At 36.0% G+C, this 18,837-nt stretch overlaps 1 protein-coding gene across 1 annotated transcript in view; it reads right to left on the bottom strand.

Annotated features, from left to right (window-relative positions):
* LOC123535270 (paxillin-like) overlaps window positions 1-2,812 on the bottom strand; it is a 35,820-nt gene extending 33,008 nt beyond the window's left edge. The window contains exon 1 of the mRNA XM_045317861.2: window positions 2,753-2,812. The gene's annotated coding sequence lies outside the window, so the exon portion shown is untranslated. The remainder of the gene's footprint in view (window positions 1-2,752) is intronic.
* Window positions 2,813-18,837: the final 16,025 nt, after the last annotated feature.

The following is an 18,837-nucleotide window of genomic DNA, read 5'->3' as shown; positions in this document are numbered from 1 at the left end:
GTCCGCTCTATATCTCCTAAACCCCTTGAAGGAATTTGATAAAACTTGGGTCAAATGATCACCTCAGCAAGATGATGTGCAGAACCCATAAGTCAGCCATGCCGGCTCAAGGTCAAGGTCACAACTTAGGGTCAAAGGTTAGAGCCTTTCATTTTGTGTCCGCTCTATATCTCCTAAACCCCTTGAAGGAATTTCATCAACTTGGGTCAAATGATCACCTTATCAAGGCAATGTGCAGAGCTTATGAGTCAGCCATGCCGACTCAAGGTCAAGGTCACAACTGAGGGTCAAAGGTTTGAGCCTTCCATTTTGTTTCTGCTCTGTATCTCCTAATTCCCTTGAAGGATTCATTTTAAACTTTGGTCAAATGATCACCTTATCAAGGCGATGTGCAGAACTCATGAGTCAGCCATGCTGGCTCAAGGGCAAGGTCACAACTCAAAGGTTTGAGCCTTCCATTTTGTGTCCCCTCTATATCTCTTAAACCTCTTGAAGGAATTTTATAAAACTTGGGTCAAATGATCACCGCATCAAAACGATGTGCAGAACTTATGAGTCAGCCATGCCGGCTCAAGGTCATACCTTAGGGTCAAAGGTTTGAGCCTTCCATTTTGTGTCCACTCTGTATCTCCTAAACCCCTTAAAGGATTTTCATCAAACTTGGGTCAAATGATCACCTCATCAAGAACTCAATAGTCAGCCATGTCAACTCAAGGTCAAGGTCACAACTCAAGGTCAAAGGTTTGAGCTCTGTATCTCCTAACCCTTGGAGGATTTTTATGAAACTTGGGTCAAATAATCACCTCATCAAGACGTTGTGCAGAATTCATGAGTCAGCCATGTCAGTTCAAGGTCAAAGTCACAGCTAAAGGTCAAAGGTTTACCCTTTCACTATCCATAGCAGTGGTGGGGGATTTAGCTGTCTTTCAGACTGCCTTGTCCGTACTTTGAATAATTATTTGCCGGAAAGATTATCGAAGATATCCGAATATGTATAGAGATCTAACAATAGTTACTTCCTCTTTTTGCAAATCGCCATTTGTCTTAACTTTATTTATTTTTAATGTTGCGTTTATTTACAAGTGACGTGTTATATAAATGGAAGACTTACAGTTTGAAATTCCTGAGATTTCACAAATTAAAGTGGCTGTTAAGGACAAAATTTTGCAGATTGCTAATAATGTGTCAAACTGTCATTTTGAACATGTAGAATATGAACTTGAGTCAGTGATGATTGTTTTGACACTTAGCCAAGAGCTAATTAAAATCCGTTATAGGCCGGATATTCCCGTTACCTTTCGTGAAAACCACAAACTTGCGCCCCCTGGTATCAAAATGTGACGTGCAATGTTGCACTTTGCATTATGCTTACTTTCAACTTGCTTAGTGGCTGATTGCATCTTTCATATTGTGTGGTAACATCGTTTATCGCATAGTGCTGCAATTTTCCTTTGATCTTTGCAGCATGTTATACATAGTAACACACATTATTACTACAAAACTGTGCTGATATCTTACAAAACTGTTGCGATATATATCAACACGGAAATCTCTATGGAGTTTCATAAGAAAAAAAGTGTTCCGATATATATCAGCACAGTAAAACTGTTCCGATATATATTGGAACACTTTTTCTCTATTGAGGTCCTATCAAGGGAGTATAATTTTTTCCTTTCAAAGAAAAGATGATTTTAGCTCCAATTTACAGTTCACAGAGAAAGAATTGTCACAAACACCTACATTTATAAAGTAAAAGAATAAATAAACTAGAATATTTCAAAAACTTGATAGTTATTGCCAAATTCAGAAATACATGAAATATATGAAATTCTGAGATTTCTCAAATGTTTCTTTTTCTTTGATTTTTTTTTTACAAACAAAACAACAAGTTTTACAATATGTCTGGCCAATGAAACAAAGATTTCAATACCAATGCAGAAATTGTTGTGGGATTACTATTATCTGGTGGAACATATTTTTCTTAAAACATGAAGTTTTAGTGTTTCAGTCAGCGAGGCAGCTAAAAAGAGGAATCAAATTTGAAAAATAATATATAACAAGTTAACAGAAAATATATTTAATTTATAATGATAAACTTCAGCGATAAAACATTTAAATATGTAGTGCTCGTGTGTTACCAGCGTATATCAAGCTAGGGTACATGTCGTTATTTTTCTCTTCACTACTGTCTCGGCTACGCCTACAATATGTGCAGAGTAAAAATACCTCGATTACCCCTAGCATCTGATATCCTGGTACACACTCTCACCATACTAATAATATTACGTATTTTTTCTGTGAGCATGGTAACAGGCACGTGCTTATATACGTCCTGGGCAGTTGAAATATCAATCGTTTTACACGCACTGTCTTTGCCAAATGAAATTAGTGTATAGACATCATGTTAAGCAGCAAGAAGTTGTAACTTCTAGACGCATGGTAATCATTTCACAAGCATGGTATCATTTCAACAAGCGTGGTATCATTGTCCAACGGTGTTAAAGTGCAGCTGATATTACTATAGGTAGCAGCAATGGGTGTCAGTGAGTCAACTTGTAACATGTCGCGGCTTGTGTTAATATTACCTAAATATCTGTCATATTTGAGTGTGGTGTGAGGGGGGGGATAAGCATCTCCGTTTTTATCAGTTCTGTCCTAAAAGGATATAAGTGGTTAAGTTTTGTAAACAAGCAGTGTGTCACCTGCAATAAAACCTAAGCTGCACTACTTATCAAACAAATGTTTCACTCACCTGGTCCCCAAACTGTTGGGGTGGAGGAATTGTGTCTGGTATGTCTTGAGGGGTTGGAGTAATGGGGGATTCACTTTTCTGTCTCGGCTTTGTTGACTCGTGGGCCCTGATATTGTAGAATATGACTGTTGACTGAGTCACTATATGCTAAAAATACGGAAAGTGTACAAAGTACAATGTACATCATACAAGACTAATCAAATACCAAAGTACAAGGAATAAACTGATACCATTAAGTAACCATAGCATCTTGGCTAAAGGCATTGTCTACTTGCTTCTTGTACAAGATAATGCAATTGCAACTATGGTATAGAAGAGCAAGCACAAGACTTTCGGAAAAAGAAAATTTGGAAGGAAGAATGACTCTTGATCAATATGTGCCCAAGTAAGCTGAAATCGGTATTTCAGTTTTCAAAAGGCAGGACATCAACCTAACCAGTGTTCCTCGATTCTGCACCGGTACTAGCCTGCTCTCTGTAAGTAACTGCCAACTTCTCCACATGAATCAGAGATGGAAGACAAATTATTTCAGACACAATGTTGTTTATCAAATTGTAACATAAATTCTAATATGCTTTTCTCTGTTAAAACACTCTTACGCTAGAATGACGTCACGTTAAACGTTAATGTTTTGGTTGCAGCTAAGAAAGAGTGCTACTATATTTTATCTACTGTTTTAGATTAAGGGCATATTAGAATCGAAATAGTTTATACCAAAACCTATTTTAACACTATTTATATTATAAACACTCGGGCAGTAATACGTCGTACAAATCATTTCACGTGAAATTATTACGCCCGACGTATAACCGCCCATCATGCATAAATAAGTGTTAAAACACTCTTTTGCTATAAATTATTTTTTAAACATACAACTCATTCTGGGGATTTTAAGATCAAGATTTGTTGATCTGCATTCACCCTATTGAGCTAATTCTGCGGTCAATAATAGTAATACAGTTATCTCATTATTTAATATCTTTCATACTTATTTACTTTATATACTTTTTTATAGGTCATATGGCCATTTTCTAGCTTTGATGGTGGAGGAAGACCCCAGGTGCCCCTCCGTGCATTATTTCACCATGAGCGGGCACCTGGGTAGAACCACTGACCTTCCGTAAACCAGCCGGATGGCTACCTTACATAAAGAATTCAAAGCCACGAGTGAGGCTAGAACCAACATCGATGAGGGGCAAGTGATCTGAAGTCAGCGACCTTAACCACTAGGCCATGGAGGGACCACTACTTATTTACTTTGTGCTTTTGATATTAAGCATGAAAAAAGACAGTTAATCAAAGCAACATTACACAACTTGCAAGCAAACTGTCTTTGCAATATTACAATGTAATAATGATGTAGGCCTACATGGCATATTAAAATCTTGGGAGTACCTACATTCTCCAAACTCATATAATTTTTTCTTGTCCACCTCAGGTTTCTCTGTAATCAGCTGCCAACTTTCTACTCCCAGAATTTCACAGAAATGCAGCCAATTATACAGCAATTAAAAAGAAGCAAAAAATGAAATTCCTCCTCAACAACAAGGCACTGACAACAACTGCAATATAATTATCTCTTACCTGTATACATTCCAAGCTCTTACAAAGCAAAAACTGTTTTCCAAAACACACAAAATGCAACAACATTCAAGCACACTTTCTTTCAAGATAGAAAAAAATGCAATAAAATATATGCACGGTATTTTAAATTAATTAATCATGTCCTTGAAAATATAGATACATTTAATGTTATTAATCAAATTTAGTCTTTCCTTTTTTTTGTGTCCACCTAACTTCTTCAACCATAAGTATTTCAACCTACGAAAATTATGCTTTTGTACAATTTCTGGTTTTCTTCTTATTAGTCAATGCCAACTGAAATTCCTCCTCAATACCATTGCACTGACAAAAGGAACAATATCATTATCTCTCACCTGTATACATTCCAGTCTCTTACAGAGTTAAAATTGTTTTCCAAAACACACACAAAAGCTGAACAACATTCATGCACACATAGCGTCTCATTGAATATTACATTTACTTCACTGTTAAGATTTTTTCCAATCTCTTTGAAAAATACTTCTACATTTTATAAATATCTGCACAAATTTATCATTTCCTGTTAATTAACTCCCCAGAAATGAGTGTACTTCATGTGTTAAAATTGATGAGTTCTGACTCACAGACAAAATGCTTCTTTGAATCCAATACTGATGCCAGATATATTTTGCAGATTAAACAAGGGAAATAACTGCTACAACTTTTAAAAAAAATTATTAATCCATGACAGAGTTAAGCTTCTTTAAAAACTTGATGGCTTGGCAATAAGCTGATTAATCAGATACAGAACAAAACTCGCCCAACTGTCAATTACTGGACTATCTGATACAAAACACCATGTTTACAGTTTACTTTCATTACACCATATTGACATCACATCAACATATTGTAATTGTTTGACGCAGTACATTTTTTGTTTTTTTGTTGGGTTTAATGTCACACCAACACAATTATAGGTCATATGGCGACTTTCCAGCTTTGATGGTGGAGGAGGATCCCAGGTGCCACTCCGTGCATTGTTTCATTACAAGCTGGCACATAGGTAAAACCACGGACCTTCCGTAAGCCAGCTAGACGGCTTCCTCCCCGAGAGAGGCTTGAACGCAGTACAGGCATACAGGATGAAAGCTACCATATTTGATCCACTTATTTAAATAAAATGCATTTTAGAATCAAAATGATATAACAGAACAATGTTACATTTAATTTAAACACTTAACTGATTATTTATTAATTAGTGCTTCCCTATTTCATCCACTTTTTTACACAAAAGACATGCATGTAATTAAAACTGAATTCTTATATGCTTGTCTAGAGCTGGTAAAACACTCTTACGCTAGAATGATGTCACGTTAACGTGCGGTGACGACCAAGAAAGAGCGCTTCTATATTTTATCTAGTGTTTGAGATTAAGGGCATATTAGAATCAAAATAATTTATAGCACAAGCGCGCTTTAACACTACTTATGCGCTCAGGTGGTAATACGTCGTTCAAATAATTTCACTCGAGATGCACCCTTGTGAAATTATTACGCCCGACGTATAACCACCCAGCGTGCATAAATAGTGTTAAAGCACTCTTTTGCTATAAATTATTTCTTAAATAACATAATCACAGACCCATGCTTTAATCATGACTGGATAATTTTTCATAAAACTAACTTAATTCTGTCAGTGGAACACTTTTCATAAAACAATACAGACTTTCATTGATAACAATAATCTAAATTATAATTATGTCATGTACCATTTATACATGATTTTTCTTATTAATCAGCTCATCACTAGTTCTCTGAAGGAGAACAGGATTTTGAAACAACAAACATCAGGCAATATTTTGAGCCATCTGTTCACAGAAATCTAATGGAGGCAGGATTTCAAGTAGAAATTCTGCGAAACTATGTGCCATCTGTTCTGTGAACTACTGATCCATAACATTTGATTATGTCTGTATATGAACTGTAAGAACACACAAGGGGAGAAGTCCAGGGTAAGACACACATTCAGACTTCCTGCTCCTTCTATTAACCCTTACCCTGCTAAATTTCTATAATGAACTTATCCATCTATCAATCTGGACAGTACCATTGACTGTTGAAAGGGGTGCTTATCAAAAAGATACTGACTGAATGGCGACTAGTGCAGATCATGATCAGACTGCACGGATGTGCAGGCTGATCATGATCTACACTGGTTGCAAAGACAGAATCATTCGTGCCCATCAAGATAAGGGTTAACATGACTTACATTCAATAAGAGCCTTATCTATGGGTGCTTCTGGGAGGCTTAGAACTGGCATTTGTGCATCTTCTGTGTCTTGCATGCTTCAACAAAAACCACTTTTATGGAAGGGTTGACCAGATAATATAGACAATAAATAAACTAAGCTAACATATTGAATATTTATGACCAAATTGCAAAACCATCTTACTTAACTGTCATAAAATTTAGTGCCTGTGGTCTGAACCATTCCATCAAATTGGCAACTTAATTATATAATTTGCATGGAATTAATTTCATGCATCAACAAAGACCTCAAAAATCACATTGATTTAATAGTCCCCTACAAATAATAATCAATGATTCAAAAATGTATGTAAAATGGATAGATCTGTCAAGTTTAAACTCATATTGACCTTTCTCACCAATAAATTACTGATAATCAATCAAAACCAATTAAAAATCGATCATTTATTCAAGTCAATGATACATAATCTTATAATCGTTCTATTCTTCATACAGTCTCTTCTACCACTGATTATCTTTAACTAACGTTTTAGATGATAGAAACTTTTCACTATCAGTGTAGTCTTTTCTTTTCTATAAACTAATGAATGTACCTAAATGCATAGAAGCCTGAAATTCTACCCATAAATTAATACACCAAACAGCATGTATATAATCTTTATAGGGGTCACTCTTTATTATATTATATACTATATATAGTGGTCATTCTTTATCCATTTGGGGTAATATGGATTGAGTTCCAGGGTAGAATCTGATCACATGCCTGTCACATTTTTCAGTGCATTAGAATTTTAACATAGATATATATCTAGCAATATCACGTGAAAAGAATAAAATGTATTTTTCAATGGTATGTGCAGACAAAATTAGCATAATTTGGTTTTAAAAAACAACTGAAAGGACATGAAATGAAATGAAAATCTATTTGTCTCATATTTCATGAACATCAGATTTTACAGGTTAGAGACAATGTCATTCATGATTCATGAACACCAGATCTTCCATGATGTGATTATACATGTTGGTGACAGCGCTGGTGGCAATGATACTCTAGATACACGAACAACAAACTATACAACATGTACAATGAACAACAGATTTTACAGGCTTGTGACAGACAGTGACACTCAAGATTCATGAACACCAGAGATGGCAATGTCACTCACAATTCAAGGACACCAGATTAAACATCCATGATTCATGAACACCAGGTTATACATGCTGATGGCAATATCACTCACAATTCATGGACACCAGATTAAACATCATTCATGATTCATGAACACCAGGTTATACATGCTGATGGCAATGTCACTCACAATTCATGGACACCAGATTAAACATCATTCATGATTCACGAACACCAGGTTATACACGACACACTACAGACGACAGATGTATCAATGGTTTCCAAAATCACATACAAAACAGGTAATATTGCAAATCAATTATCATGAAAAATGGGACTTGCGCACATTTTTGTAAAGTCAATGTAGTATATCCATGTAACTTGTTGCTACTAAAATTCAAAGAAACAAAAACAAGTCAAACTTAATGAAAGAAGCAGTTACACGACACATGATGGACATCGAGCGGTCACAAAAGCTCACCTTGAGCTAAAAAGTCCATCTCGTGTTTACTAGTGGAAAGATATTGGAACAAACAAAATATCCTTAGGCTTTCTGTATATTTTTTATCTTTACACCTTTCATGACAGAAAATGATTTATGGACCAGTTTTATCTACTCACACACATCAATTAAAACTAGTATAGATAATTAATGTAATTCTATGTATAAACTTGTCATAAAGACTGATTATCTTTTGAGGACAACTGAACAAATGATGTGCATAAACATGTTTGCTATGAAAGACTGTGTGTCTGTCATTGTTAATTTCTCCCACACTTCTGTACTGATGCCGACTAAAGCTATATGCAAGGTTCAATTTAGGAATAAAACTGTCTGACAACTGAATTTTTCATTAGCGATGATCATTACCAGCCTTATTTCCAGGCCACATGGTTTTTGGACTGTGTGCATGTCATGGCAAAAAACAGTCTGCGATAACAAAACATGCATAAATGTAGACAATTTACATAATAATAATATTATAGTATTACAGCTAGGAGTTCAAGACAGAGACCTGCAATGTCTATTGTAATATTTCAGTTGTTTTATTCATACACAAAATTAATGTGACAATGAAATTTTACCACATATCAGCTAGTCAGACACATTTCAGGAACACCGATTTAGTAACTCTGACAAATCTGTAATATGCAGAACTTAACAAAATTTTCAGGAGGCAGGATTGGTCTTCAAGTGTGGATTACTGTACTACATAGCAATATGCTCTTATCAAAATTCTGATTCATTGAATTTATCCCTTTATTGTACTGATGTGATAGAAGAATGTTTGGATTCTTCTGGAAAATAAAAAAGAAACTGCAAAACCTTTAAAATTCCATAAGGCTTACAACTTTATGTTTAAAAAAGATGAAGCAGTTGTCCATTTAGATATCATGCATAATGTTTTGGTAAGAAAAACACTTGTTTCAATATTACACATGAACTTATTCAGTAATATTTTCTACTATGTTAATAACCTTTAGGCTGCTAAATTTCTATAATGGACTGGTCCATCATTCAATTTGGGCAGTACCATTTATAATTACTAGGGGTGTTTACTGAAAATTTACTGACTGAATAGCAAACAGTGCAGACCATGATCAGACTGCAAGGATGTGCAGGCTGATCTTGGTCTGCACTGGTCGCAAAGGCTGAATCACTTGCTTCCAGCAGGCTAAAGGTTAATATATACTGGTACTCAAACCTCTGGCAAATATATGAGAAAACAATTATAGAAACAAGAGGGTCATGATGACCCTGAATCGCTCACCTGATTAATATGAGCCACATGTTTAAAATGGCACACTGACGCTAAAATATTAGAAAGTAGGTCAGTAGGTCACATTCATGGTCACTGAAAGTCAGTTTTAAGATCGGTGTGCAAAACTGTACATGTCATTCAAATTTCAAGGCTGTATCTTAAAAAAACAAGAAAGTAGATCAATAGGTCAAGGTCACAGTCAAGTAAACCCTCACTTCGGGTCATCAGGTAATTATAATTAAACAGTCTAGGAAATATGATCTGATAATTTTTGAAGCATTAATTTATTTCTATATAACTCATATAACAAGTGAAACCCAGGGCGGGGCCTCTTTTCACCCCAGGGGCATAATTTGAAAAATCTTGGTAGAGGACCACTAGGCAATGCTACACATCAAATATCAAAAGCATAGGCCTTGAACTTCCAGATAAGAAGATTTTTAAAGTTTTTCCTATAGAAGTCTATGTAAAACTTGGGACCCCCAAGGCAGGGCTTCTTTTCATCCCTGGGACAAAATTTGAACAGTTTTGGTAAAACCCCTAGGCAATGCTACATAACAAATATCAAAGGCCTAGGCCTTGAACTATCAGACAAGAAGATTTTTATAGTTTTTTCCTATATACATGTAAGTCTATGTAAAACTTAAGACCCCCAGGTTGGGCCTGTTTTCAGCCCAGGTGCATATGGTAATTTGAATAATTTTCATAGAGGACCACTAGATGATTTCACATGCCAAATATCAAGGCTCTATGCCTTGCAGTTTTGGACAAGAAGATTTTTAAATTTTTTTCCTACATAAGTCTATGTAAAACTTGGGACCACCAGGACGGGGCCTCTTTTCACCCCAGGGGCATAATTTGAATAATCTTTATAGAGAACCATTAGATGATGCCACATGCTAAATATTGAGGCTCTATGCCTTGCGGTTTTGGACAAGAAGACTTTTTTTTAAGTTTTTCCTTTCAGTTGCCATGGCAACCAGAGTTCTGTGTGGAATTCAATTCTTTGAATAATTTTGAAAGGGGGCCACCCAAGGATCATTCCTGTGAAGTTTGGTGTAATACTGCCCAGTGGTTTTCAAGAAGATTTTTTTAGAAATTGTTGACGGACGGCGGACGACACACGACGGAAACTGAGCGGTCACAAAAGCTCACCATGAGCCTTTGGCTCTGACAGGTGAGCTAAAAAGGATTTAACAGCAAACAGACATATTTTATATTCAGAACAGAAATTGTGGCAGCCACATTTTAAACAGTAGGGGAAGCTTCCTGTTCAGGATCAATTTATGGTTTATCCCTACTTCCCGAACGGGAAACTTGTTACTAAATATAGTACCGTAACTTTTTTCACGTTCGGGAAGCAAAATCAGTTTTTTAATTGTTTCCATCAAAAGGCCTGGTGCAAAAGCAGGGCGTCCGCTGGGATTTTAAAAGTTGGAGCCACCAGTTTAGCCACTTTCAAAATTTTGGAGCCACTTTGGAGCCAATCTATTTTTTTTGAAGCCGTGGTCTATTTTGTATGCAGAAAAGTGGGATATGTATATAAAATAAATAACATTACACTTATTACACTAACTGTATCTATTTAATGTCATATCTTTTGTGTTTTATATTTTCTTGGCGGTAGGTACAGATCTAGAAGATAGAGGGTCAAGGAATTTTTTTAATACAAGTGTAAAAAAGGTGGGTTCTGGTGCATTTTTTAGTCAAAAAACTTTGTTAAATAAAGGTAACTTCTCGGGCCACTAGGGGCAGGGGAGCATAGGCCTCCCAACCCCTCCACCCCCACCCCTTTGAATCCAGGTCTGTGTAGACGAGGGTGACTTTGACCAGCTGTGGAGCTTCTCATGCTTATTTTTTTAGTCTCTGTTAAGTGAAAATTAAGGCTTGAAAACTGAAAGGCTACACTTTTAAACACAAGCTGAAGTATGTGTATCATATGCATGTCAAATTGTGATTTAGTTCCTTAAAGTAAGGAAAAAGAAACTTCAACTGCAAATCCATAAATCATCTCAGTCCTATTAAATCAAAAGTGTATTAGGTAATACACCAATTGTACAGATCTTGTAGAATTAGATCAAAATACATCACATACATCACAACAGTTAGCTGTCAAATGGGGCTTCTTTTCATCCTACATCAAAGGCCAAATGCCGATCGTCACCTTTCCTTTGAACTTCAGCCGCCATGTGCCTGTGTTTATTTCAAGATGTCAATGCAATTTTGTCACCAAATGTGTCGGATGATACTCAATACTGGGATTTAAAAGTTAAATTATAATTGAAAATACAGGAAAATTAGGATTTACAAAAAAAACAAGAGCTGTCACTAATGGTGACAAATGCCCCCACAGCGCCTTGACCTTTGACCTCGTGGCCTTGACCTTTGACCTTGTGACCCCAAAGTCAATAGGGGTCGTGTTCTCAATAAGTACTATTAGCATGTGAAGTTTGAAGTTCCTGGGTGCAGTGGTTCGCGAGTAAAGTGCCTTCATGCAAAAAGTTAACACTGGCCCCTGTGACCTTGAACTTTCACCTGGTAACCCCAAAGTCAGTAGGGGTCGTGTACTCAATAAGTACTATCAGCATGTGAAGCTTGAAGGTCCTGGGTGCAGTGGTTCGCGAGTAAAGTGCCTTCATGCAAAAGTTAACATTGGCCCCTGTGACCTTGACCTTTGACCTGGTGACCCCAAAGTCAGTAGGGGTCGTGTACTCAATAAGTACTATCAGCATGTGAAGCTTGAAGGTCCTGGGTGCAGTGTTTCGCGAGTAAAGTGCCTTCATGCAAAAAGTTAACACTGGCCCCTGTGACCTTGAACTTTGACCTGGTAACCCCAAAGTCAGTAGGGGTCGTGTACTCAATAAGTACTATCAGTAAGTGAAGTTTGAAGGTCCTGGGTGCTGTGGTTTGCGAGTAAAGTGCCTTCATGCAAAAAGTTAACATTGACCCCTGTGACCTTGACCTTTGACCTGGTGACTCCAAAGTCAGTAGGGGTTGTGTACTCAATAAGTACTATCAGCATGTGAAGTTTGAAGGTCCTGGGTGCAGTGGTTTCCGAGTAAAGTGCCTTCATGTAAAAAGTTAACGTTGTGACTAACGAACGAATGAACGGACCTGTAGTTGAAAACTAATATGCCTCCCTTTGGGGGCATAAAAAAATTCTCGGTAAGTGGCTTTATTAGTGTTCGAAAAAGGTCTCAATTAATACATATCAATGTGAATAGTTATCACTCAAGTTGCCGATTATTCCGTTGCATGATCAAAAATTTAGATGTCTGTTTTCATTTATAAACCTTTAAAAAGAAAATCAGAATAATATTTTAGACCATAGTTATGTTGACTGACTCATTGGTCAGGTCCGTGGCATCATGTCAGACGACACTGTTTATTGGAAAATTGTTTATCAAATATACATAGGTTACAATTACCGTAAATATTATCTGATTAAGTTAATCTCGTAAAAAGAACCGAAAAATCGCCGGGAAAACAGCACGGAAAACAGCCATTTAAATCAAATGGGTCGCAGCTCTTGATCAATAAAATTGGTTGTCATCATCGCATCAGCTAATTACTTGCTATCGGTTTTTCTACGCGGCAGAATACCTGAGACGCGCGAAACAGGAACCACGCTTCCGGATCAAATGAAAATATATATGGAGCCATAATGTTTCGCCACTCGAGATTTTTTTGAGCCACTTCAGTAAAAGTCTGAGCCACTAGCTCCAAATGCGATAGGCAGCGGATGCCCTGCAAAAGATTTTCTGTGTTCAGACCCTGTGTTTTGTTCACAGGAAATAACTTTTCAGTTTCTTATATAAAAGCATAAAGTAGGAACATGTCAGACACAGGGGTGTTGCCATTCTTTTTACCTTAGGGCAATAATTTGGACAAGAACGGTAGAGAGTCAAACCTTTATATCACATGCCAAATATCAAAGCTCTAGAGAAAAGGATTTTTAAAGTCTGATAGCTGAAAACCTATTTTTAACCAAAAAGACCCGTACATGTATGTTCAATGAACCTTAACCATTTGAACAACTTTGAAAGAGGGCTACCCAGAGATCATTTCCTGGATTTTGTTTAGGTCTGTATAAAGCTTTTAGTATGCATGCTACTGCATAAAATCATTTTAGGCCAGTATAATTTTAAGCAACATAAAACTTAAAACAAGAACTGCATGTGTATAAATGTGTATTTGTCAGAAGTAAGTGTTCAAGCATCTGGAAATATTATTTTGTTCTAGAAATCATCAAGCAGGGCAATGTTAAAAAGTGTTTTTAATAGTATTATTTGTGTAACTTACGTACTCAATTAAAGACAGGCAATTAAATATAAATCTATATAAGCTTCCCGAACAGGAAGTTAAGTTTCCCGAACAGGAAATCTTGAAATTAAGTAATTTCAATGTTGAATAAAATTTTTATTTATTAGGATATTTAAAAAAAAATAAATGGTAGAAATTTAGACATGTCTCTTAAGTTTACAATTGTGTATCTCATTTAATGATACTTTGCATATTCTTATGTACCGGGTCATTTGATCTAGAGCTGTCACAGGCTTGACAAATTATACCACCACAATATGGCCTTGTCACAGAAGTAAGCCCAGTGTTTTTTCCCACCAATTTGGGAATGGGGCCGGGGCCTTTACAATTGGGAAAAATGCGTCGGAAAATGCCTAACTTGGGAATTGTTATAACTAATATCTTCTGTTAAAATGTCACATTTAAGAGAGAAAATGCATCATTATGCATTAATTTAGCAAACTGTCTGTGTTTCAAATGTTTATAGTTTTAGTCTTGTTTGAAAAAGTTGGAAAAAAGAAAATATATATAGTTAACTTTGGGAATTTTAGCCTTGAAATTGGGAAAAAAACATACTATTTTCCACTGGGATTGGGGCCCTATTTCAGCCCCAAATTGGCTAGAAAAAAACCCACTGAAGCCAATGTCAAAGTCAAACCTCAAAATTAAAAAGGGTCATCTGCTGGTCATGATGAACCTCCCTATTAAGTTTTGTGGTCCTAGGCCCAAGCATTCTCAAGTTACCATCCAGAAACGGTTGAACTGTTCCAGGTCACTGTGACCATGACCTTTGACATCATTAGGTGTTATCTGCTGGTCATGGCCAACCTTCCTATCAACTTTCATGATCCTAGGCCCATGCGTTCTCAAGTTATCGTCCAGAAATGGTTTAAATGTTCCGGGTCACTTGTCACCTTGACCTACTGACTCAACATCAATAGGGGTCATCTGCTGGTCATGAATAACCTCCCTATCAACTTTCATGATCCTAGACCCAAAGCCTTCTCAAGTTATCATCTTGAAACCGTTTAACTGTTCCAGGACATTGTGACCTTGACCCTTGACCTACTGGCCTCTAAGTCAAACTTGACCTGTATTTTATGACGTTACACCTGTGTACCAAAATTTATGATCCTTGGCCCATCCGTTCTCAGTTATCATCCGGAAACCGTTTAACTTTTCCAGGTCATTGTGACCTTGACCTCAAAGTCGAACTTTACCTGTATTTTATGATGTTACACCTGTGTCTACATTGATTAACTGGGCAATTACACCTGCCTGTTAAACCTGGAGCTTTGCAATACTTCAGCAAACGAGCTTATAGCTGCTTTATAAATTTTCTCCCAAAATTGTGGTCGGCTAAACTTAGAAAGTCGCCATATGACCTATCATGTGTCGGTGCCACGTTAAATCCAAAAAAGAAAAAAAGAAAATAAAAGATGAGAACCTGAGATTATTTCTAGGCCATGGCTATCCACATTACAGTCATGATATACCTTACCGCTACTGAAACAGCCTGCCATGCAGATAAGGATACTGACTGGCACAACCAACATGCAAATAAGAGATATAACAGTCAAGGCCGTTGATAATAAGAGATATAACAGTCAAGGCTACGCTTGATTCGAACATGCACATGGACCATCATGTTAATTCTGTGACTCGAACATGCTACGGTCAAATACGACACGTTGGTCATATTCGACCATATTTGACAACTGAAGCCACAAAAACCCTGATAAACTCGCTTGTGACCTCACGATTAGATTACTGCAATGCTCTTTTGTACGGCGTGCCAAAATCAACAACGAGCAAACTACAAAATGTCCAAAACACAGCTGCACGTCTTATTACGAAAACAACCCGTTTTGAACATATAACACCAATCCTTAAAGATCTTCATTGGCTTCAAATACAAGATAGAATCAAATACAAAATTCTCATTCAAACATTCAAGGCCTTGCATGGACAGTCGCCGGTGTATATGAGAGACTTACTGGAGGTGTACGTGCCAACTAGAAATCTGAGGTCAGCAAATGCAGCAACAACCCTTGTGCCACAAAAAAGTCGACTGGTTACCTACGGGGATAGAAGTTTCAGGGTTGCCGCCGCAAAACTATGGAACTCTCTCCCTGACAATCTCAGAAAAGATTCATCACTTAATTCATTCAAAAGAGCTCTCAAAACACACCTTTTCAAAATTTTCTACAACACATAGATACCAACTGTGACTGTTTCTACTCATAATAAATATGTCATTGTTATTTTTGTAATACAGAACTACAGCAAGTCATTTGTCGCTGACGAAGGTCTCTTAACTGTACAATTCATCATGTAATTAACTAAATTGACAATCCATCTTTTATTTCATCATGTCACATTTTAAGGGTTATGACGTTCTATGTGTGTGTTTTTCGCAAGACTTGAGTTTCACTTGAAATGTGTGGTATTTCTTTCTAAAACAGTACATGATGGCGCCATTTACCGGGAGGTTGAACCACTATATGCAGCCCGTCTGGGCGTACCAGATGTTTAAAGCACTGGTATTGGCAATAGGGGTAAAACGACCTCAGGGGTGGGGGGTGCGGTCATGGCTGTTTGTTACAATAAGGCTGTAAATATTATCATTGTTCATTTATGATATTGTTGTTATTTTTTATTATTGTGTACAACGCCATTGAAAATATCATTTATAAAAAAGGCGTTTAATCAAATTGTTCAGTTTCAGTTTTGTGATTGCATATGTCACGTTTTGTTATTTTCGTACATATCTGCGATGTGTCACATGTTTAATTGTAAAGCGCCTTTGAACGTATATTACATATGAAAAGGGCGCTCAACAAATCTGGTATAATAATAATAATAATAATACTATTCAGATTTTATTGTTGTGTCCTTGCCCGACTCAATTGTGACATCAACTGAAAAGTAGCTGACTTACAGGCAAGAAACCTTTTCACTCAACCATACTTTCAAGCCAGTGAGACTGAAAAATCTTTGAATTTATGGACTGTCTAAATTTTTTTACAGAATCATGAGAATGTCAAAAAGAAACATCGAAAATCCTAGACCTGCATATAGTATATGCCATATACAGAAGCAAAAACCGTCCAGATGCTTCATTATTTTTAGCTAAAATAATTCAGCTTCAGAGATGTTATATGCTGTTGTGGATCTCCAAGCTGAAACGAACCCCAGAAATTGTGCCAGAAGTCTGTCACATTATAATTTCATCAAATCAAAATGCCACAGACTCATCTTTTAATTTAATATATCCTTAATCCATTTTTCTTTTGATTTGGCATAAAATGACCCATGCAATACTATTTGAAAACAAGTTATACCCCAAGAATCATCATTTATGGAAATTTTGGAAATTTAAACCTTCTATGGTATGATTTTATGAATTTTGTTAAAAATTCTTACATTTTTAAGTCAATTAAATTCATTAGATGTAAAAATAAATTTGATCCTGAATTTCAAATACGAACTTCACACGACGTCATCAGTTTCTCACGAGAGTCAGTGCGCTGATGTTGCCGGTTAGGTAATCAAATACGCCATAACTTAATGGATGCGACCATCAGAATATAAAAATAGCGCCACTTAAGTTATGGTAGCCAGAGCTATATTTTTTAAACCAAATAACATGTAATGTTTACTATACGAATAAATATTTACCTAAATCTTCCATCACTTTTTTTGCGTACTCAGTACTTGTGCTCATCAACCAAACGTCATTGAGGAAAGGTGTGTCCAACCTCCGAACTTTGTCAACTTTCTGCTTTACTTTCTGTCATTTAGAAAGCTATTGTAGCAACGTCAGAATGAATTTTATTACAATAAGTAATGAATGGAAGTGAATTTGTTACCAAAGTAAAGGTATAAAGTTAGAATTAAATAGAAAAACTACGAGTGTCAACAAGAAACTTCACATCTATCCGGAATATACGGAAGTCACAAGCGCAAATACGCAACATCTCGGACTAAAATTGAGCGGAAAGTAGTAATAGTAGCGCAAAGTAGTTTTTAAGACGTAAAAACGTAGATAATTACGTCTTTACATTGCTTTATATCAAAGAAGATTAAATACATTTATTTTTTATAGCTCTTTCTTTATATCAACCAATTCGGTGACATATTTCACTATCTCTTTATTGTACACATTTTGTAAACAGTAAAAATAAATTTATTAAACCATATCATTAAAGGTATCCTAACACATTGAAATTTGAAGAACTTATATGAACAGTAGAAACAAAACACTTTAAAAAAATCTTGTATAATTATATTGTTTTGTAAAGAAATTATTACAACCTGCAAATAATTTTGATAATGTTCTATCATTAGTTTTCTTCTTTAGAAATTTGTTAATGATGCATAAATTTGTTTATCATTGGACAAGTTGTATTTGTTTCTGTAAAGGCTAGTCATTCTCCCAGGGACTTTGGACCTTTGGTAATTGCCTTGGTCCGGAATTCTGGAATGTGGGAGGAAATATTATGAGTACTGTGTAATTGTTACTCATTCTCCTGTTACTTTGTATAATTTTCTGTGTTCCGGTTGTTTCATGTTCACATTTTATAGTATTTTGTTCTTTTATATCACATGTTCTTATGAAACATGGCAGTATTAAATAAATCTAAATCCAAAAAAAAATCTTATCTTAAATAGGAGTTATATACTAGATTTCATTCAAATATATAAAGTCAGATTATATATCTTCAATACCGCAATAATGATTTTGTGCCATATTACTTCACATAATAACGGGATTTTGACCATACATTCAGTGGACTTTGATGACCCATCATTTTTGCTAAAGGGATTATGAACATCTTATAATTTTCATAAAGGGGATTTTGAAGTACACTCAAATTAAAACAATGTAAAATAGGTTCTAAGCTTTACAAACCGAAAGAGTACCACGTGTTATAGTACATTTCAGCTGTTCAAAGCCATTTTTTTTTAAAAACTGTTCTATTCACAGGACCATTGTATTACATAACCACGGTGACAACAAGAGTTGTCGGGGGACAGTGCTCAACGCTCGACTATTCTATAGTCTTGCCAAGTGAATG

Source organism: Mercenaria mercenaria, chromosome 12 (genome assembly GCF_021730395.1).
Source record: "Mercenaria mercenaria strain notata chromosome 12, MADL_Memer_1, whole genome shotgun sequence".
NCBI lineage: Eukaryota > Metazoa > Mollusca > Bivalvia > Venerida > Veneridae > Mercenaria > Mercenaria mercenaria.
Note: the sequence above shows the minus strand (reverse complement) of the source record. Positions and strands in the feature narration are given on the sequence as shown.